This window comes from Tamandua tetradactyla, chromosome 2, assembly GCF_023851605.1.
Source record: "Tamandua tetradactyla isolate mTamTet1 chromosome 2, mTamTet1.pri, whole genome shotgun sequence".
Taxonomy (NCBI): domain Eukaryota; kingdom Metazoa; phylum Chordata; class Mammalia; order Pilosa; family Myrmecophagidae; genus Tamandua; species Tamandua tetradactyla.
Window position 1 is genome coordinate 52,330,466 of NC_135328.1, and position 20,151 is coordinate 52,350,616.

Here is a 20,151-nt window from a genome sequence, read left to right on the forward strand (position 1 = left end):
GGTAGGGGACACTGAAAGAACCACAGGGAAGCAGCCCTGTTTAATGAGTCGCTTGGGAGGGAAACTGATAGTGAGCTGTGCCTCTAGTGAAACACACTTTCTGATACCTGAGCATGAGCAGTATGTGGGCTCTGAGAAACTTCCAGGTACCTCCAGATTATTCCACTAAGGACCGCCCCCCTCCTAATCCCATAGGGTCTCTGAGTTTAGACATTTCTGGCTTCTAGCTCCACCCCTCACTAGTTGGACCAGTTGCCTCAGTTTCCCTGTTTGCAAAGGGGATTGATAATACCACCTGTCTAACAGGTTTACTGGGAAAGACAAGTGAGAGGTGCCAGCTCAGCACATTTGTCTGCCATTGTTATAAACAACAGCATGGGAGAGCCGGCAGCAGAGACCACCCAACTGCCGGGCCTGAGCTGCCACAGACTTACCTGGAGACTTTGGACAAGGCCCAGCCTCTCTCCAGACCTCTGATTCCCCATTTGTAGGTAAGACCCTTCAAACCCGGACAGCCTTGGCATTTTCCCAAGTGCCGCACAGACATGGACACACAACAGCCATCCCCAGACTTGCACACAAGTCCTGAAGTTACTCAGAGACACACAGGCAGACACACTCAAATCCACACACATAGCCACACACACACATTTGCACACAGATCACACACAGAAACATCACACACAATCAGCCCCTCTCCCCACACCCTGTGTCCTGTTTGCCCTCCCACTTGTGCCCTCGCTTTTCCCCACGGCACCCACACGCACTCACACTCATGCTCACACTCCACACCCCTCCCCCCAAATCTGCCGTGCACCAACTGTTGGTGCGGGAGAGGATGGGCGCGGGAGGAGAAAGCCCACGACTCAGTCGGGGAAGAGGGGTGTGGGGGGTGCGGGGGGTGCGCGGGCGAGGGAAATGACAGCCCGCGGTCCCCCTCGAGTCCCGGCTCATGAATATTAATGCGGCGGTAATTAAAATGCAGGGACGCAGCAGGATGGATGCGGCAGCCTCCGGAGCGCTGGGGGAGCGTGGCGTCTTCTCGGGCGGGTGGAGCCCGATCCACACTGGTGAAAAGCGGGATCCGGCTCCAGGACCTGGATTCGGGGCGTGGGGAGCGGTATTTTTCGGCGCGGCCGAGTGTTGGCTTCTGGCGTCCCCGCCTCTGAGCCCCGCGCTCCCGCCCTCTCCCCGAGGCCGCCTCTCCGCGCCCTGCCCCAGGCCGGGCCGCCCGCCAGGCCGTCGCTTCCCGGAGCCCGCCCCCTCCCGCCCTCGCGGCCGGGTGATGTCATCTGCACAAAACTTTCCGGCCGGTCCCGAGGCCCTGAATCATAGCCGCCCCCGGTCCAGGCCCCGGCCCGCGGCGTCTGTTTGTGCAGAACGAGGCCCCGCCGGCCCCGGCCTGACGTCAAACTGGCAGAGCCTGGAAGACGTGGAGAGCTTCAGCCCCGCGCGAAGGGTACACCCTTGGGTTCCGGGTTCAAATACGGAGGCACTTTGTGCTGGTTGCGTGACCTTGGGCAGGTCCTTTAAGCTTTCTGAAGTTTTCTAGTCTGCTACCTCTCAGATGCGCAAGAAATCTGTGGACTCAACGAGTAAACTGTACAGCTGGGTAATCGGAGGCTCAGAGGTGGGAAGTGACTGGCCCACCATCCTACAGCAAGCTGACAACAGATCTGGGTTTCTGGACTCCCCAGTTCCACGTTCTTTCTGCAGTTACCCGCCAGCACCCCTTGCAGGCAGAGGCTGAGAAGGAGCCTTGTTCAGAGCAGGACTGCCTGGGCTTGCGTCTGCCTGGGGGGGAGACGTTGGGGCCACTGTGTTCTCATCTGTAAAACAAGCGTGATAATACAGTATGATGATAATCAAATGGAATCTATATGAGCATAGAGGATGAAATGAGAAGATGCTGGGCACAGTGTGAGGATGATATGGTGGCTGTTCTTGGGATGGTTAGGGGTAGGGTTACATTGAAGTAGGGTGGAAAGGTCCTTGTGGAATGGCCCCATCTGGGTTCAGATCCCAGCTCCAGCTTCCCCACCCAGCACCCACGGCGCTGATGGTCTGAGCCCAGAGCCACATCCGCACTGAGGCCCACATCATAGCGCCTCGGGGTTCCCAGGGGTGCTGGGAAGACTTGCGGAGGAAACACCCACCCAGTCTTTGACCCGAGTCCTCACAGAGCAAGAGCTCCCCAAACATGCTCAGTTCTTAGGTCCTTATTCGGCACTTTGGTACATAGTCTCAGGACCCTAAACTAAAAAACTTCCTGCTTCTGCTCTCAGGGCCAAAGAGGGAGTAAGTCAGATCTGGGACCCCAGGCTCTCCAGCCCCCCAGAAGGTGGGCAAGGGCTATGGCTCTTCCCCAAATGCACCCAACCTGCATCTGGCCTCTGCCCAGGATCCGTGCCAGACTCTCCCACTCTACCTGAGCTCCCACCTCCGCCAGAGCCACCCCCGCCTGCCCCTGCCAGCCCACACTGGGCCCCGCTGAGAAGGGCCTGCCCTGCTGCCTCCCCACTCCCGCCGCTCCCAGCTGCCGCATCTCCCCCCCCCCCCCCCCCCCCCCCCCCCCCCCCCCCCGCCCCTGCCCCCCTTACTGGCGCTCTTTCAAGTCCTCTGGCGCTCCAGGCTGCCTTTTCTTGCCTCTAGGCCTTTGCACGTGCTGTTCCTGTTCGCTCTGCCGCCACCACTCCCTCTCCTCTCCAGTTTTCCTGGTTAACTCCTCCTCCTCCATCGCTCCAGAGACTGTGCTTCCCCTGGGAAGTGTCCCAGATACCACCATCCCCCACTAATCACACACACACACACACACACACACGCACAACACAGCCTAGGACACCCACACTCACTCCATATCACAAAGACCACACCAAAACACGGGCACAGACACAGCCCCGTTACACAGACCCAAAGGCACAGAGTCACCTTCATTCCACATGACACGGACCCCAGACACACATAGCCACGTCGCACAGACCATTCAACACACACCTTACACTCCTTTGACCACGCAACAAACACACACTCAGACTACACAGCACATGTCCAGGTAGCATTGACGCCCTTCCTCCGGCTTCCTGCAGCCTCGAGTCTTGTCACCTCCACCACACATCTACCCCACTGTGAGGGCAGGGACCCCTGGGCTCAGTGAGTACCAGACCCCCTCCCACGGTAAACACTGCCACAGTCCCGCCTCCCTTCAAGGCCTCCTCAGATGAGTCCCTGCGTTCTCGTTCTCGTTCTCGGCCTGGGCTGTCCTCTCTCCCCCTAGAGCCGGCCACCGCTCCAGGTCCCAGCCTCCTCTCCCTCAGGACACACTTACCTGGGCTTTGATTTGTCCCCACCATCCCCACCTCCTCGCCACAGCTACTCAAGGGGAGGGCCATGTCCGGTCTCTCCCAGTGTCCCCATTCCCCCTGCCCCACCCTGACCTAGGACCTTGGGCGCATTTGTTGACGTGAACGGGTGCCAGAGCTTTGGCCCAGTTTAGCTACTAAGAGCTCCATAAGTTCATTTCTGTCTGGGGCCTCTACTTTCTCATCTCAAAATGGGGTAATACTGAAAGTACCTTGCAGAAACTGAGAAATGGGACAATGGCCATCATTAGCACAGCCACTGGGCTCCTGCTGGTCTGCCTTTGTGGATGAACTGAGCATTGGTGGATGGAGCCCCCCCACCCCCAGTGAGCCCTTCCCCAGGTAAGCCCTTCCCCCAAGCGAGTCCTCGCCCAGGTAAGCCCCTCTCCCAGGTGAGCCCCTCCCCCAGGTGAGCCCCTTCCCCAGGTGAGCATCCTGAGGATCCCTTCCTGGCAAAAAATGGGTCCCTAAGGCACTCTGTGCTGAGCCCCGCCCCCAGGGTGGGGTGTTTGGCCAGAGTTGCTGACTTGCAGCAGGTGCTGTTTGTTCCGAGGGTGGCCCACACGGAGCTGGAGTGGTCCTTTTAGGGCACTAAGCCTCTGCGGGGGGCCTGGGCTAGAACCTTGGCTCCCCTCCCTCAATCCAGTGGGGCAGCACCGTGGCCACCCAGCTCCTGCTGAGAGAAGGAGGCTGAGTAGGAAGGTGAACCTCTCCTGGAGGGTGATCAGGGGCCCAGGGTGGAATTATGTGCTGGGTATATAGCAAGGAATGAGACAGCCGCTGCCCTCTTGGAACTGAAGAGTCGAGCAGAGTCCACAGATGACAAGGGCATAAATCAAAGTAGAAAGACAAAGGCAGAAAAGGAGAGGTGCTGGGATGGAGAGCAAGGGAGGATCATGTGTGTGAGGTAGTCAAGGATACCCACACTCATTTATGAATATAAGCACTTTCATACATGAACTGACTTGTGTATCCCAAGGTATCCTCCAGAACTTTTCTTATCAAATCACTCACCAGGTCCATAAACATATTTTGAACACGTTGACCTGAGTTAGGTGGGCAGAGTGGTTAAGAGCAAAACCTGGACTCCTGCTTCTTGCTGTGTGACCTTGGGCAAGTCACTGTCACTCTCTGAGTTTCAGTGTCCTCTTTAAAATGGGTATATACTCCACAGGAAGGCCATGGAGAGTCCCTGAGATGATGTCCTTCAGTACTGGGCTTCTCTCTCCCCAAGTGCTGCCCCTAACCCCCCTGATTGCTATACTCAGAACTCCTAGTCCTCTAACCTCCAGGCTGTGCCTGGACCCAGCACCTGGCAGCCCAGCTGCATTTGTACAGGGCAGCACGGGCCCCTTAGATGTGATGAGCATGGCCCCTGTGTGATGGAGACCAGACATCGGCCCAGGGCGGATATGATGACCAGACTGTCAAGGTTGATTTAGTTACCTGGCCAGGTACCCAGGGCTCCAGCCTGAGGGGGGAATGTTTCAAGTGGAAATAAGTTCTGGAACCACATGGTTAATTTGTTCAGGGGAACCACAGTTCCTCTGCCGCATGTCTACTGATGATCCATGGATTTTAAAAAAGGAAAACTGTTGAGGCGCATTCAATTCAAGTGAGACAACACAGATGAGGAAACCGAGGCTGGGAGGCAGGAGGACTCGGGGGTAAAGTGGTCCTGTGCCCCGGGCCGTGCAGCTGCTCCGTGGAGAAGCCAGAATTTGTACTCCTGCTGACTCCCAAGCCTGAGATCTTAACTGCCAGGCTGTCCTGCCTTACTCTTGTCAACAAAGAATAGATGTGTTCAGCACCAACCTCATAATTCACACAGGACTATTTTCCATCCACCCAACTCCTGGGGCATCACCCACAGACACCCACAGACAGCTCTGGCCTGAGACCTGGGAGAGAGACTGTGCACAGGTTCTCACCCAAGAACAGATCATCAGGGGGACCTGCCAGGATGTCGGGGCTGGAAGGGACCTCAGCGATCGCCTGCAAACCCATCCGCATACACAGAAAAGCTGCAGCTCAAAGAGGTAGCAACAGTGGCCCAGGGAGCCATAGCAAGGCATTGAGCAGCGGGGATTAGATGGGAGAAGCAGTCAGGCTTAGAGATGAGAAGTGCAAGCTTTAGAACGCAACTGTCTAGGTTCAAATCTGGGTTCTGTCACTTGCCAACTGTGAGCCTGAGTCTCTGAGCCTCTCGGTGCCTCAGTGTCCTCATTCTGTATGATAGGGATAACAGCTCCCACTTCAAAGGGTTCTTGTGAGAAAGAAATGAATTAAGATGCTTGGATACACGGTCTGGTGTACAATAAGCACTCAAAAGATATCTGCAGCCATTCTGGGTCTCCTGATTTCTAGTCCAATGCAGACCCATTTGTTCAACAAGCCTCCAGTGACCTACTCTGCACCTACTTTAGGCAGATCTAAAGATGGGGAAGCAAATGAGTCTGACAGAGCCCGTCCTCGTGGTGTTAAGGGTCCAGGGAGGGAAAAACACCTGAAACTGGTAACTCGAGAGATAATCATCTCGTTATGCTTCCTACTAGTCCAGGAGGTCAGGGAGGGTCTCTGGGGAGAAGGACATATATGCCAAGGTTGACAAGATGAAGAACAGGCAGAGGAAATAGCACATATGATGACAATGGGACAGAAAGGACATAAAGCACTGAGTTCTAAGAGAACATCCAAATGGCTGGAGCGCAGATCCAAAGGTGATGAGAGGAGAAGCTGAGGGGAGCCAGATGCTTAGAGAGCCGAGGAGGCAGGGATGGCTGACATGGAGGGGGGTTGCATATGGTGGGGGGGGGGGTGCAGTGAGCAGATAATGGAGGCTGGGCGTCCAGGGAGGAGTTAGCAGCTGGAGGCAGCTGGACAGGGGCAGGGCAAAGGGCATAAGGTAGAGAAAGATGACTTATTTAGGTGGGAAACTCCTTGGGTCTTGGTATTTTGCTGGAGGTTGAGAGGGGAGGAGGAGTGGGAGATGGCACCCTGGGATCCAGCCACAGTGGGGGAGGATGGCTGGAAGCGATTGACAATCAGGAGCAAGTTCAAGGAGGAGAGGAGACCCCGAGTTTAACTCAGGCCACTCCAGCTCCCAGCAGTGGCAGAACCTCAGCAGGACTGCCCTAAGATCTAGGGCCCCATACTTTAGAGAGCAACACTGTGGCCCTTCTCTCACTGTGCCCTTCTGTATGAAGCAAGGAATCTTTGGGGCCAAGACGACATGCCTACCTGCAGCCCTGGGGCTCCTGGCCGTGATCTTGGTGGCTGAGCCCCTAGAATTCTCTCCTCCAAGGGTGGTTTGAGCTGCTAGCTAGGGCACCCCTAGGCTATAGGGTTAGTGGAGAAGTGGCTGTTTGCAGGGGATATGGACTGAGCTTGGACATGCAGGCTGGAGAATCCACACCTGGAAAGAAAAGAGGGGCTGAGAGGAAAGCCGCACACCAGGGGCTGGCTCTCCCCTTACTGCCACTTCTAGGGTGAACTCCAAGGACTCTGAGAATTCTAAATACAAACCCAGCTTTCAGGTGTATTTGTCCTTTTGAAGGTGTATTTGTCAAGGAAAGAGGACAAAACAACTTTTATTTAGCAGCTTGTTAGCTTGATGTATAACTTGTAAATACTGAGACATGAGGTATGTGAACCTTTGCTTGCACTCTTGCCCTGGGCTGACCTCAGCACTGCCCAGAAAGAAGCTGCATCCCTGGGCCCCGCAACCGTGTCCCTTGGTTGGCCTGGTGGGACCTTGACAGCAGGTGGACCCCCAGAAGATCCTGTTCCTAACTTCCTTCAGAGTCAGTTTCCTTCAGAGCTGTCCCTCCCCACCTTGACCCCACTGTCTCCCTGCCTTTGTCTGAGGGTCCTCCTGCCTCCGCATTTAGGGGTCCCATTCATCCAGGCAGCTTCCCTCCCTGTTCCCACCCTCTTTCCTTTCTCTCTTCCTGGAGGCCCTTGGCTCTCCGGTTTGTCACTGATTTTATTTAATCGCGGCAACTGTGTGTTGTGATTGACTGACTGGCGATATGAGTCCTGTCCCTTTTGCCGGACCACAAGCTCCTTGAAGCAGCAACTTCCAGTAGAAGCAGCATCTTGCTTTGGGAGTCCGGGCTCTGAACAGACCTGGAGTCAAGTCGCAGCTCTGTGGCTTTCTTGCTTTGTGACCTTGGGAGGCGGCTTCGCTGCTCTGAGCCCATTTCCTCTTCTGAAAACCCATAATAATAACTGTACCTCTTGCAGTGAGGAGGCTTTGTAGGAAGCGGAGCCCACGTGTGCCTGGCACTTGGCAGGTACTGGGCGGAGGAATTAGGAAGGGCAAGAGTTACATCATTCGCTTCATTTTACAGCTAAGAAAAACAAGCAGCGGCTCAGCGAGGTGAGGCTCAGCGAGGTGAGGCCGGGTTCCCAAGGTCACACAGCCTGTAGCGGGGAAGGAGCCCAAACCAGGGCTGTCTGACTTATGCTCTAACTACTGAGCTCGACCGCCTCGGGCCTGCCCCCACTTCACCTTTTCCAGGTCCCCGTAGCCCTGGGGCTCTTGAAGACTGCGGGGGGGGGGGGGGGGGCGGGGCGGCAGAGGCAGGTGGCATCACCCGTGCAGAGCCGCGGTGCGGAAAGGGTTAATGGGCTCCGCCGCATTGGGCCGGCCTTCGGTTAAACTAGCCAATAGGCGCGCGTCGCGATGAGGTAATGCCAGGAGCGCACGGAGGGGGCGGAGTCGACTGGGATTGTGCTGTGCCTTCCCTCCCCACCGGCCCCTCACCTTTGACCTTGGGGTCCCCCGCCCCTCATCACAACCTTACACTCCCAGAAACCCTGAGCTGAGGGTCTCGTGCGGCCAGAACATCCGCGGCGGAAACCCGGAGAAATTCTAATTCAAGTCACACCCGTCTAGGCCTCAGTTTCCCCATCTGCACGATGGTCGCTAAAGGCCTTCCCAGCGGCGGACGTTTTCGGATCCGAGGACAGTTTTCACACCCTCTCCGCCCTCGGACCGTCATTTAAACCGGCTCGGTCCCGACCCTCCTCAGGTAGTGAGCGCCCAGGGCCAGGGCGTGAGAACTTCCTCAGGTAGTGAGCGCCCAGGGGGAGCCTCGCGGGTCCAGTCACACCCTACACGTGGCCCCGACCCATCGGCCCCTCCCTGTCCCTTGGGTGTCCCCACCTGACGTGCACCCTGGTGCCTCTTCGCTGCCACCGAGCTCCGAATTAGCGCAAGCAGCTGGACTTGCGGGTTTGGTGGTCATAGATCAAAGTTCACGCAATCACCAATATTAATTGAACGTCCGGTCCACCGCGTGCGGCCCAGCGCTTCAGGTTTGGATATGGCCTGGCCGGAGTCCGGGAATGCCGGAGACCCGCCGTCCCCGCCCGGCCCCTCCTGCCGGAGGCCGCGCGCCCGCCTCCTGCAGTCCAGGCACGAAGCGGTTAACGCCTTTCCAGCCGAGCTGGCACAGCCGAGGCTGCTGGGGCTTATTAGTCAGCTCGCGGGGAGGGGGGCGGAGGAGGGCGAGAGGAGGGGTTCGAGTTGAGAACCGCAGAAAGCTATTCTCAGGGGCTCCCAAGTGTGGGGAGGGCGGCTCAGCAGGAGCCGCTGCTTCCCAGAAAGTTGATTATTTTTAACCCAGGAAGAAGAAAGGAAGGAGGCGAGGGAGAAGGACTCAGAAAGGAGAAGAGAGGAGAGCAGAGGAGAGGAAAGGAGAGGAGAGGACAAGCAAGGGGAGGAGGAAGAGGACAGGATTGGGGAGCAGAAGGGAGAGGGGAGTGGGAAGGAGTAAAGAAGGGAGGGAGAGGGGCAGGCGGAATGGGGATGAAAGGGGATGGAGGGAAAGGCAGGACTCAGTGGGAGTGGGGGGAGCTGGCCAGCAGAGATCTCTGGGGGGTGGGGGGAGGAATAGATTTAGAGGGGCACTACTGCCCCCCCCCCTTGCCTGTACCCCTGCAGCTCTTGTTCAGGCTGCCTAATCCTGGGCTGCATATCCTGGTCTTCTCAGGGCCAAGCCCCTACTGGGCACTGGGGCTCAGGAAGGGGAGGGCACATGATGGTCCCTTCCCTGCCCTTACAGTATTCTCAGGTCAGCAGGCAGCAGACCCTAAACACACACCAGCACATCTTTGCTTTTGTGGTGAGCACTGTGACATAAGTACTTGGGACCATGGGGTGTGGGCGGGGTGGGGGTAGGGAGTGATGAGGGGCTTCTCTAAAAACCCCAGTGGCCCTGCAGGGAGAGAATTCTGGAGGGCAGGGTGGAAGGGACCTGGTGCTCCCTTTTCTTCACCTCAGAGCCTTGGGTGAAAGCTAAACCCAGAAGGGGTGGGAAGAAAGAGTGCAGCCTATAGATGGAATGGGTCATGCACCCCTGTTGTCACACTATGAGGTAGTAACAAGAAAGAGGACCCTCACCACACCCTCTCCGTCTCTGCACTTCAGCCGCCAGGGCCTTCTTCCCCCTGCTCCTTCCTACCTCAGGGCCTTTGCACAGGTTCTTGCCTTCCTCGGCCTCCAAGTCTCAAGGCAACACTGCTTTCTGCAGGAAGACTTCCGGGCTGCCAAGGCATTATCAGGTCCCCGAATGCATTTGTAGCTCCCTAACTTTTCCCTTGGAGAACTCACCGAAAGGGTGACAGGGGACTTATTTGTCCCATCGCTTCATCTGTTTTCAAGGTGATGCTGGGTGCTGAGGACACTGATGAATAAGACAGTCTTATTCATCACAGAAGAGGCAGAGTCTCCACAAATCATTAGGGATAGTGCAGTCCATAATGACAAGAGGACGCTGGCCTATGAAGGCTAGTCCCGGGGGCCTGACCTTGCCCTGAGGTCTCGACCATCAGGAAGAGTATCTGAGGATGAGGAGTGGCTAACTAGGTGGATAAGAGTCTTGAGGCCTGAGAGAGGTCAGGGTGGCCAAAGGTGGGGGAGAGAAGTGGCTGGGTGGTTTGAGATGGTGGCCCTTGTCCTAGCGGTAGCTGGAAGCTGTAGAAGGGTGTTGTAAAGAGTGAGGAGACCAGAGGTGCAGGGCTCGCTGGAGAATGCAGGGACACATGGCTGTAGGGAGCCAGCTGACAGTGCGATACCAGTGTCCATGGAGGAGCCATGGTGCCTGCCCAGGGCAGTGGCTTCAGAGACAGAGAGGAGGCTGGACTTGGACACTATTTGGGAGGCACAGAGGACAAGACTTGCTGTGTCATCGTGTGGGGTGAAGGAGGCCACGAAGGTGTCAGGAAGGTGCGCCCGGGCTCTGGCTTGTGCAATGAATGAAGGCTGATGCTGTCACTCTGGGGCAGAGGACAGCTGAGGGGAGCAGGTTCAAGGGAGGTCAGGTGTTTGGGGACATGGTTGGGACAGCCTGAAAAGGTGTGCCAGTCAGAGGGAATGGTTCAAACAAAAGCACCGAGAGAAAAATGACATACCCAAAGTGATATGGTGGGATGTGCTGGGGGTGAGGCCAGAAAGGGGCTGGGCCTGATCATGTGGGCCTTGAGTTCAGGCAAAGAGGCTGTGGCTCAGCCTGTAGGCAGTAGGTAATGGAGAGTCATGGGAGCGTGGGAGCTGGAGAGGGTGCATTCCAGCTCTGGATGAAGTGAGAACGCTCAGTGATGGATGACTCGGCCAGTTGGGGCTGAGCCCTGGGCCCAGGGCCTGTCTTCAGCAGCTGATGTCTATGCCTTGAGGCTGGGGTGAAGGGAGGCCACTGGGGTGTGTGCCAGGGACCCAGCTCTGGGACGACATGTGTATGTCAGTGTGCAAAAATGAGTGTCTGTATGTCTCTCACAGCAAGTGTCCCCCCGGGCCCAGAGAATGGCCTTGCCAGGCCAGACCAGTACATGACGGGTGGGAGGAGAACTTGGGCTACCACTCTGAAAATCCACCCCCCGGGTTACTCTGTGACCTAGGACCTGCATTGGACCCTCTCCAAGGAGCTGGAGGAGGTGGCGTTGGGTTGCTGGCTGGAGGGCAGTGTCTCTGTGCTCCAATCCCCAGATCCTGTCTTTAGGTCCCATCTGCTAGCAGGCCTGGCCCAGGCTCAGGGCCCTGCAGGAGTTCCACAGACTGGCCGCAGGGGCCTGGGGAGGGCCTGTTGCTGCATCCCAGGGTGGGTGACTGCCCACTTCCCACTCAGAGCTCAGGTTTGTCCTTTCCCAGGGTGGGAAAGTGGGTGTACCCAGCCTGAAGCAGCCTTTAGTACCAGAGCCCAGGCCCAATTCCAGGCAGCAGCCTGGGGCCCCGGCCCTGCCCACCCGGCTCAGCTGACAGCCTGCACTGTGGAAGGAGAAAGAAGAGGGGCATGGAAAGGAGTAAGGGGTATGGTAGGTATAATCTTTTTTTTTTTCTTTCCTGTGTTTTTTTTCTTTTTCTATTGTCTTTTTATTTCTTTTTCTGAATTAATGCAAATGTTTTAAGAAATGATGAATATGCAACTAAGTGATGATATTGTGAATTACTGATTATGTATGTTGTTTTATTTTGTTTATTTTTTAATTAATAAATAAAATAAAATAAAAAGAAGAGGGGCATGGAAGAGAGACAGCGCGAGACCCCAGAGGTCCATCAGAGGCAGCAGGAGTCATAGTGGAACAGAGAGGAGCCCAGAGCCGCAGAGACTTCAAAATGTGGCAGGAAGAAGAGTTGAGGAGGAAGGGCCCGCCCGCCAGCCTCGTGTGCCCTGGGACACCATGCCTTGGTTTCTCCATTGTGGATCGGCTGAGTTCAGCCTGTACTACGTCTGTGGCCACAAGAATTTAGGGCCATGGAGGTGACACACCCTGTACAAGGGCCTCCGCCCCCACCCTGGGGCCAGAAAGGAAGGGGGGAGGCTTTGGGCCACACATGGGAGAAGGGGTGTCCGGTAGCCCTGCATCTTTGACCCCTCCTGCAGATTCTCCTTCCTGCCTACTCTTTAGCCTCAAAGCATAAAGTGAATCAAAAACCGTTGCCCACTGCCTATGAGCTCCAGCAAATGGTTCTGGCTTCTGTGTACCTTAGTTTCTTCATTTGCAAAATAGGGATAATAAGGGCATTCCCCACTTGGGGGCTGGTAGGTAAAGCCCTTAGCAAGGTGCCTGGCATGTGATGAGACAGGAAGTGGCCTATCCCCAATTTCCGAATTTCCCCATCAGGTTAGTAAGGGGAGTGGACTGCAGCCCCCCTATGTGGAAGAGAGCTAAGACTTATGGCCCCCTATCCTGGGCAGGGCCATATGATAATTCCTGCTTTGCAGATGAGAAAGCTGATGCCTAGAGAAAGTTATACCTTGCCCAGAACAACACAGCAAGAAGGTGGGAGAAGCAGGGTTCAAATTCACAGGCTTGCACTCTTTTCACTTCACTGCCCCCAACCCCGAGAATTTAATTCCTACTGCCACTAACCTCCAAATAAAGAAATGCCCGTGCAAAATTCAAGCCCCCTCCGGGACACCCTCCTTGCTGCAAAGTGACCCTGGCCTGGCCCTCAGGGAGAAGTTGCAGCTCTGTCTGGCTTCTCCAAGCTGTGCTTTCACGTGGGGTTTTTCCCCCGCGGGCCGGTGGAGCATAAAGGGAGGTAGCCTTAGCAGAGAAAGAGCCCCGACAGGCGAGGAGCCGGCGGCTCCGCGGGCGCTTTTCTCCCAGCTTTCTTCCTCCCTCTCGGCTCTTTGTTAAGCCCCCTTTCAGCTGAACCGGCAGAGCCTGGGTGTTCTGAGCTGACAATAATTGCTGCGTCTAGACAGTGTCTGGTATGAGGCCTCCCTCTCCCGTGCCTCTCCTGGCCTCCCCAGGGCTCTGGATCCCAGCTCTGCCGGCCCCTACTCTGCAACCTGGGTTTCCCACACCCCTGTCCCTTCTCTGGCTGCCCAGGTTCCCGGGTCCTGCCTCCCTCTCGCTCTCAGCCTCCCAGGCCCTCCTGTCTCTCTCTCTGCCTCTCTCCCTCCCACTTTCAGGCACACACTTGCCCCATTCTGTCCCTATTCCAGGAAACAAAGGTGACCTTGCACTGAATGGGAGACCGTCAAAGGAGACTGAGCCCAGCCAACCCTTCTGGCTTCTGGGCCTCCCAGGAACCAGAGGAGGCACACCTTACTGGCTTGGAAAGCTCTGGGGTTCATCCCTGAAACCGCCTTCTGGCTCTTTCTGTCACCTTCCCATCCCAGCCCCCAATCAGTGGGAACCTAGAGGACTCAGTACAAAAAATTTAGGATAGCTACAAGGAAGACTTTCGGGTGACTCTGACCATCTGATATGGATGGAAGAGTCTCAGGAGATGCCTGGGGTGGGAGGTCAGTCTTCACACATTCTAAGATCCATTCTGCCCTGACTTGGATCAGCAACTCTGGAAGATTCCCTAGAAGCCAGCGTCTCCTCACTTATGTCAGGACCAAGGCACTCAGGTGGTCCCAAGGCAGTAGTACCAACAGCCAGCATTTTGTTCAGCCCTGTGCAAACTCTCCATTTGTTTAATCTTCCCAAGAACCCTATGAAGAGAATATCTGTGATTAGTCACATTTTGCAGATGAGGAAACAGAGGCACAGAGAGGTTAAGTAATTTATCTAGAATCACACAGCCAGGAAGTGGGAGAGCCAAGATTTGCAGCCGCAGAGGCTGGCTCCAGAGCCTCTACTTTTTAATGACCAGTAACAGGAACATCAAGTATTTATCGTATACTTAGGACTGAGACTAGCACTTCACATGTATTGTTTCCTTTATTCTCACTATGCTGTTAGGACCCAGAATTATGCCCATCACACAGATTAAGGGAGAAGAGATAGAACTGGGCTGCTGGTGGGGGCATCATGGTGACTTTATGACTCAGTGTCATGAAGGCCTAGGTTTAATCCAGGTCCTCAGGCTGTTGTGGTGCATGTAAAAGGACAAGAGCAGAACAGATGCCCCATAAATGATGCTATACCGTTTCCTCCTTCTTCCCTCTGGACTTTCTTGAGGCCCCCCTGGGCGCATAGCTCTGGACAGGTTGGGGGAGACATAGGCCATGTGGCCTCTGTCCTCATGAGACCATGGCCTGGAGAAGGTCCAGCAAACTAGCCAGCTGCAATCCCAAGGGGGAATTATGATAATACAAGGGCCTCTGGGCCTCTGTGAGCCAACAGGAGGGGGCCTAAATCCAAGAAAGTTTCCCGGAGGAGGTTGGATCAAAACTGGGTCCTGGAGAATGAGTAAGAGTTAGGCAGGCCGTGATGGGAAGGAAAAGCGTTCCAGGCAGAGAGAACAGCACATAAGAACCATAAACTGCTTTGTCGGGGGCAGGGGGGGGTGGGGCGGGGATGGGGGCAGGGAGGGAGAAAGGCAGGAGCCATGAGACTGGGCCTGGTCAGATCAGGAGGGGCGCCGAGGCCAGGCCAGGAGCTGAGACTTCATCCAAAGGCCCGGACCCCGGACCCCAGGCAAACAGGGCTGCGATGGCCCTCAGGAAGTGGGATGGAGCCTGGCAGGAGTGGACTGAAGAGGCCTTGGGGAATTTGAGAAAGATGGCCTTGACTGATGCTGGGGTGGGCCTACCACTTTGTCTTCGATGCCATTCCAGACCCAGGGAACAGCATGGACAAGGCCTCAGACATGAGGGTGGCAAGTGTGCTCTGAGATGTGCCCATCAAGGTGGGAAGAAGAAGACACTTCTGGCAGGGCAGGTGGGGCCAGGTACTAAAGGCCTTCCGAAGCAAGGTACAGGGTACAGCAAAGGTTTGTGGCTTAGGCAGGAGGATTAATTGGGATAATCCGGAACCTTTGTAGGATGGATTAGAAGGGCAAACCTGGAGGGAGGGAGGAGCCCAGGAGGAGGTTGAGAGGAGGCTGCAAGGAAGCTGCTGCTGGGTGGTTTACTTCCAGAGCAGATTTCCAGCTCTGGTCCATGTGGCATCTCTGGCCACTCCTTACTTGAATAGTCATTTTTTTTTTAATAGTTTATTTACACACCATACAGTCCATCCACAGGGTGCAATCAGTGACTCTTGATATAATCAGAGTTGTGCATTCATCACCACAATCAATTATAGAACGTGCTCATTGCTCCAAAAAGAAAAATCCCACACCCTTCATATCCCCCTATTATTGACACTTAACATTGGTATCAGTTGTTACAACTGATGAAAGAATGTTACGATATTATTGTAAACTATAGTCCATAGTTTGCATTAGATGTATTTTTTTCCAATATACCATCCGATTATACACACCTTGCAATAATGACGTACATTTGTTCTAGTTCATCTGAGACATTCTTATATTTGTACAATTAACCACAGTCCTCATCCATAACAGGGCTCACTGTATTTATATGATCCCGTGTTTTATATCCTCTAGCTTTCCTTCCATGGAGTCATTTTGATCCTAAACCTGACTCCCTCCCCACCAACTGCCTCATACCCTCCGCCCGCCCCGCCCAGTAACTAGAGACAGGGGAGGGTTCTGGCCATTCATTCCTCATCCAGGCCATTGATAGAAATGTCAGACAGCTCAAGTCCATGCCTGGACACCTCTTACAGCCACTCTGGGGCTGAGCCTGGCAGATCCATCAACGAGCGCCCATGCCTCGGAGTCCGCTGGCCACGGGCTGGGTCCTCTCTACCCCAGATTTGACAGGTAACGCAGACTGGGTCAAACTGGGAGATATGGGCAAGCAAAGGCAGCACCTCCTGATGTCCCTTAGCCTGACACAGTGAAAAACAGGAAGAGGCTTTGCAATGTAAGGCAGGCAAGGAAGATAACACTAATGGTCATGACAGGGACATGCAGCCCCAGTACCCCTTACCCAAAACCTCTGGGAGACGGTTTCAGAACGCAGTTCCCCAGTTTTAGAAAAATAGTATGATGCTTATACCACATATTCCCTAACACTGCCAGTGAGTGTAGGGCAATCATTTTTGTGGTAATCAAACACAAAACCTATGTACATTCACATCCTGCAGGATTAATATTAGAAGCCATCTCTGAATCTGTTTTCCCAACTCTAAAATGGGGCGATGATAGTGCATACCCCATAGAGTTGCCCTGAAAATGTGGTGCCTCCCCCGACAGCAGCTGGTCGGCAGAGCCTCAGACCCAGGCAAATGTCCCATCCCTGGCCCTTTGCACTGGCTGCTCCCCGGGCTAGGAATATTCTTCCCCAGATATCCCCTGGGCTTGCTTCTTCACTTCCTCAGGCTCTGCTCCCAATGCCACCATCCCTGGCCATCCCCATCTTGTCTCATCCCCTTCCTCTCCTTTATTTTCCTCCGTAGCCCATATCACTCAATATGTTATTTAATCAACTGATCTTCTATTTATTGTCTGCTCTCCCAAAACAGAAGCTGAGGCCCGTGAGGGCAGGACTGTGCTCTGGTCCCTTTTATGCCCCAGCTCCTGGAATAGTGTCAGGACAAGGTGGGCACCTCAATGTTTGTGGCTGAATGAATGGCTGCTGGTCAGTGTACCTGGTGCATTAACAAGGTTCAATGAAGTCCAGCTGGTGGCATCATCTGTGTGTTGTCATTGTCACTGATAGTGCTATGAGTCTATCTGAGTCCCTGAGCTGACCCTCGGCCTTGCTTCTCCAGCCTGTGAAGTGGGAACCCTGGGGAGTGAGGCCCCAGCTACCTGAAGCTGGTCAGTGTCCCGCAGAAGAGACAAAGAATGCAGCCTGCCCCCCCCCCCCCGGGGAGCCTGCGCCCCTCACTGGAGAGAGACACGGGAGGAGGCGGGTAGCGAGCAACACACAGCCCCGGTGCGCAGGGCTGCCAGAAGGCCATACATAATTCATTGCCAAATGGGGCCGCGGGCAGCTCTCCACGCGCACTGGGGGCTCGCTCTGCGCCTGGCACTTTGCTGCCTGCTCCTCGCACATCGCCTCATTGCATCCTCACGGGCTCGCAGGGTGCGATCATTTCCCCCATTTCATTCAGGAGGTGTGGCCACTGTGCAAGCCACACGGCTCCTCAGAGGCCGGGCACTACCTCTCTGCTGAGGGAGGAGCTGGACCTGAGGTGGGGGTGGGGAGGAGGGCAGAGACCCTCAGCTGGGTTTGCAGAGGACCGGCCCGGCCTCATGAGGAGGGCTCAGGGGACCATTGCACCCCCAGGCCCCAGCCCACCTCCCACCCCATGCCCTCTTCTCCGGGAGGAAGTGCTCCCCCCCCAGGGCTACCAAGAGTACTCACTCTGGAGTTTCTTAGGGCTCAGTTTGCACAGCTGTAGAATGGGAACAACAGAAACCACCCGCTGAGACTATGGGATCGCACAGACACTATACGCCATGCCTGTCAAAAAGTGGTGTCTGCTGAGCAGAGAAAAAGCAATTCAGAAAAGGTTATATGGCTGTGTGATTTCATTTATACGGCATTTCTGAACTAAATTTTTAGAAATGGAGACCAGGCTAGAGGTGTAGTAGTTGCCAGTGGTTAGGGACTGGAGGGTGAGTGTGTGTGTGTGTGTGTGTGTCTATAAAAGGGCAACGGGAGGATTGTGGTGGTGGTGGAAATGTCCCATATCTCGACTGTGGTGGTGGCTACACGAACCTACGCGTATGCCAAGTTGCACAGAACCAAACCTACACATGCACAAGGGAGTCCGAGGAAAGCTGGGGGGGCCTGACTAAGATGAGTGGATTGTATCCCTGTCCACATCCTGACTGTGCTCCTGTACTACAGCTCTGTAAGACGTTACTGCTGGGGGAAACAAGAAAGGGCATGCAAAGATCTCCATATTATTTTTTACAACCGCATGTGATTGTACAACTATCTCAACCATTTTTTTGATTAAAAGAAAAAAAAAAGACAGAGTGGCACCTGACCATGTTAGAAACGGGTTAAATGAGTCACTGCAATTAGTGCCCAGCCCCCAAGGAGGGACAACCACCAGACCAGGCCGAGGATGGTGGGCATTTGCTGTGAATTCTTCTTCCTGCCCTACTCTGAGCTTTCCCAGTCTCTATTCCAGAATGTTCCTGTCCTCTCCTACCTTCCCATAGTCGGGAATTCAATACAGCCCCACGGGACTCCAGGGGAGGCTGGGGGAACAAGAAGGCCTTTGTGACAGCCCCCCGTCTGCCTCAGGAAATCCCACCCTCAGAGGCTGTCTCCTGCACATGAGCTGGAGGCAGGAGAAAGAATGCTGGTTGGGTGTCAGGCGACCCAGCTCTAAACCTGGCCAGGCCTCTACCTCGCTCCGTGGCCTCGCCGTGGGCAATCCTCGTCCCCTCTCTGGTTCTTAGCTGCCTCATTTAAAACATGAGAGAACTGGGCTAGATGGTGTTATTATTTTTTTTTTCTTTAACATATTTTTTATTGTGAAATATAACATATATACGAAAAAACAATAAATTTCCAAGTACATTTTAACAAGTAGTTATAGAACAGATTTTAAAGTTTGGTATGGGTTACAGTTCCATGATTTCTTTTTTCGTTTTTTCTTCTAGCAGCTCCAAGACACTGGAGACCAACAGAAATATCAATGTAATGATTCAGCAGTCACACTCATATGTTAAATCTTATCTTCTCCGTTATACTCCTCCTCTTGAAATGACATATATACATGAAAGCAATAAATTTCAAAGCACATCACAACAATTACTTGTAGAACAGATTTCAGAGTTTGGTATGGTTATAGTTCCATAATTTTTGGTTTTTATTTCTAGCTGCTCTAAGGTACTGGAGACTAAAAGAAATAGCAGTATAATTCAGCACTCACACTCATGTGTTATACCTGACCTTCTCTGTATAACTCCACCATCACCTGCCATTCCCTGCATGTGACCTTGGACCCTCTCTGTCCCTCAGTCTCCCATCAATACAACGAGAGGGTTACTCAAGCTCAGATCATTAAGTCACTCAACAAACATTAATTGAGTACCCATCAAGCACAACCCACTGAACTAGACAGAGGGAGAGAAAGATGAAGAAGAAGAAAACAACATACCATCACTGCCTTCATGGAACCTGCTATCTCGGAGGGAAGAATCCCACAAATAAATTTTAAAATTGCAGCTCAGTTCATGCAAAGAAAGGGAGAGTGCCCAGCTGGGTTGTTGTGTCATAGGGACCACCAGTGGCTTCCCTGGGACGTGACTGTTGAGCTGAGATATGAGAAAGAAGTACCCTTGGCCATGGGTAGAGAGGCTGCTCCCCAAACCTGAGGGATCACAGCCCAAAAGAAACAGCAACTGCCATGAGCACAGGGGAGCAGGTACAAAGGGAGCCTGGGAGGCCTCTGCTGAGTTAAAGAGTCTTATCTTCATCCCAGGGAAAAGGGATCCTTCGACGTGTTTTAAGTAGGGAAGTTACCAGATTGGATTTGGATTTTGAAAATCTGCCCTTGTCTGCCTAGAGGAGAAGCGGATCTCATGGGCCCTCTGTGTTAACGTAAATGATTTTTTTTTTTATCGTGTTACTCTTAAATATGTGCAAACATAAAAGGAAGCAAAAATTCCTTGGGGCTCTTATACAACCGTAAAACCAAAACCAATCAAATACAGAATCAATTCAAATCAAATTAATTTTCAGTGACATATGTTTTGTTTGAAACCCTGTTGCCACTCACAAGGCAAACATGACCCCACCCTCCACGGTTTTGGGCTTGTGGAGCAGAGCCAAATAACCTGCCAAACACGTATGCATGTGCGCACACACGCACACACAAACACACGCACACACACACACACACACACACACACACGGCAGATTATTTTTGTCCAGAATATATAAAGAACTTCTACAAGTCAATAAGAAGAAGGGAGCCAACTGAAGAAAAAAATGGGGGGAGGGATTGTTACTTCACAAGAGACCATTCAAATGGCCAACAAACATGCAAAAGGTGCTCAGTCATG

General features: G+C 54.0%; 2 long non-coding RNA genes across 7 annotated transcripts; one reads left to right on the forward strand and one right to left on the reverse strand.

Annotated features, from left to right (window-relative positions):
• Positions 1-1,279: 1,279 nt before the first annotated feature.
• Positions 1,280-9,464, reverse strand: LOC143671877 (uncharacterized). The gene is made up of 4 exons (XR_013169641.1): positions 8,530-9,464; positions 6,600-6,774; positions 2,601-2,759; positions 1,280-1,829 (listed from the first exon to the last, which is right to left on the reverse strand). It is a non-coding gene; the product is annotated as an uncharacterized LOC143671877 (long non-coding RNA).
• On the forward strand, positions 7,715-18,923 carry LOC143671885 (uncharacterized). 6 transcript variants are annotated; one of them, XR_013169644.1, is made up of 5 exons: positions 8,081-8,395; positions 11,512-11,675; positions 14,882-14,994; positions 16,641-16,716; positions 18,745-18,923. It is a non-coding gene; the product is annotated as an uncharacterized LOC143671885 (long non-coding RNA). The 6 variants fall into 6 exon arrangements; XR_013169648.1 differs by lacking the exons at positions 14,882-14,994; positions 16,641-16,716; positions 18,745-18,923 and adding exons at positions 7,715-7,755; positions 11,873-12,299 and having other exon boundaries at positions 8,260-8,395; XR_013169642.1 differs by lacking the exons at positions 14,882-14,994; positions 16,641-16,716; positions 18,745-18,923 and adding an exon at positions 11,873-12,299.
• Positions 18,924-20,151: the final 1,228 nt, after the last annotated feature.